Here is a 1471-nt window from a genome sequence, read left to right as displayed (position 1 = left end):
TATTAGTACCAATTTAGAGAAAGTTTAAAGCTACGAAACACTAAAGGGAGATGTTAAGGACATAAAATGAAAAGTAAAAGAAAAATTAAAATGGGAGAACTTTAGAGGGAATTGTGGGCAGCTGTCAGAAGCATTTTTATGTTGGGGACAAATTTTGCTACTTGCCTGTCCTCTGGGATCTCTAGAACTGACCTGAATTAAGAAGGGCCTTGCACTGACATTCTGATTTAGGGAGGGCCTCCTACACTGTTGGTTGCTTTATGGGCCTCACAGTGCTGTGTCCTGTGGACCAGCATTGTAATGTTTTCCTAACTTGTGCAATTCCATCTCAGATCTCACTCACATTATCCCTCACTGCAGATAACTTGAAATAAAAATACAATGAGTGAGGGACCATGGCTCTTTTCAATATGTCCCCCTTGAGCAAAAGCCATCCATCCAACAGAACACCCTGGTTCTGCTCACTTCAGCAAAATAGGAAGCTCACATGTTCCCAGCCAGCTGGTTGAGCTGCCTAACTAGAGCTCAACAAGCAGGCTATAAACTCCTTAGATATGAGCTATATTTTATTCATCTGTGAATATCACGGCAATTAGTTAAGAGCCTGCTTTGGATTCAGCCAGATTCTGGCTTGAATATTGATTCTACCGCTTAATAGCTGGGTAACTCTGGCAACTTAATCTCCCTAATTCTGTTTCATCGCCTGTAAAATGGGGATAATAATGCCTGACTCCACTCACTAGTGGAAATTAAATGTGACACTTGTATGTAAAGCTTCTGGTGCGGCTCAAAAGTCTTTGTTAAGAGCTTGGAAGAACAGTGGCGTCTATCCAACCAAGGGCATATGTTCTCAGAAGAGACTGTGTAAGTCTCCATCAAGTCTAAAAGAAAATTCCTTTGCCAGAGACTGCAAATGCTATAAAGCTGGGGTTAAATAGTGTTTACCTCAAAGCAAGGGATGGGTTTTCATGGTCTCGGACACTGTTTGCATATTTATATGGGTTAAAATACAACTTTTGTTAGTATATGTGCTGCCGAAGCGAGCATAAATACAACTTTTTGAAAGGAAAAAAATGTTGAAGTGGCAGAGTTGCTGGCTTATTTGCTGAATCTTGTAGCTCTTTCAGGGACAGTAAGAGCACCGAACAGAAAATGTTTAATGATTACCCATATTAATATGGCTGCCTGCCCCTGGGAGTAAAAACAAAGCATAATAATCCTTTATAGCTGTACCAAATCTTTCTCCACAAAACTTTTCACTAGCATCCCTATATAATCTTATCTCCCATTAAGTCTTTTACCACCCCCACCCCATGCCTGTCCCCAGGCGATTGTGGGGAGGGGAGAAACTGAAGCGGGGTAGGAGACGCCGCCCGGCCGCGCAGGAGGACCCCTCTCGCAGGCTGCCTCCAGCCTTCAACCCCGAGGCCCGTTCGGGCGGCTGCCAGGAGGGCCGGGCCGGGACCTGGCC

This window comes from Pteropus alecto, unplaced genomic scaffold (assembly GCF_000325575.1).
Source record: "Pteropus alecto unplaced genomic scaffold, ASM32557v1 scaffold86, whole genome shotgun sequence".
NCBI lineage: Eukaryota > Metazoa > Chordata > Mammalia > Chiroptera > Pteropodidae > Pteropus > Pteropus alecto.
This window is presented reverse-complemented; position numbering follows the sequence as displayed.